The sequence below is a fragment of the Brassica oleracea genome, chromosome C5, assembly GCF_000695525.1.
Source record: "Brassica oleracea var. oleracea cultivar TO1000 chromosome C5, BOL, whole genome shotgun sequence".
Classification (NCBI taxonomy): Eukaryota; Viridiplantae; Streptophyta; class Magnoliopsida; order Brassicales; family Brassicaceae; genus Brassica; species Brassica oleracea.
Window position 1 is genome coordinate 29,022,615 of NC_027752.1, and position 233 is coordinate 29,022,847.

Below are 233 nucleotides of genomic sequence, written 5' to 3' on the forward strand. Positions count from 1 at the left end.
AACCCCGGTTTCAACTTCAGGACGATGATCTGCGAGAGAAGGCAGTGTCTTATGCACGGTTCGAACAAGAAGGACATAAGCGGTAGCTTGCTTACACCGCTCTTTAAGCATTTCAGCATAGATCTCGGCAAGTACAGCGTCAATAAAGAGGTTCAGTACCTTGACATCAAGTACCTTATGGGATGTCACATCATGCGTGATGAAGAGACCTACAGCTTCTTTGATAAGGCCGG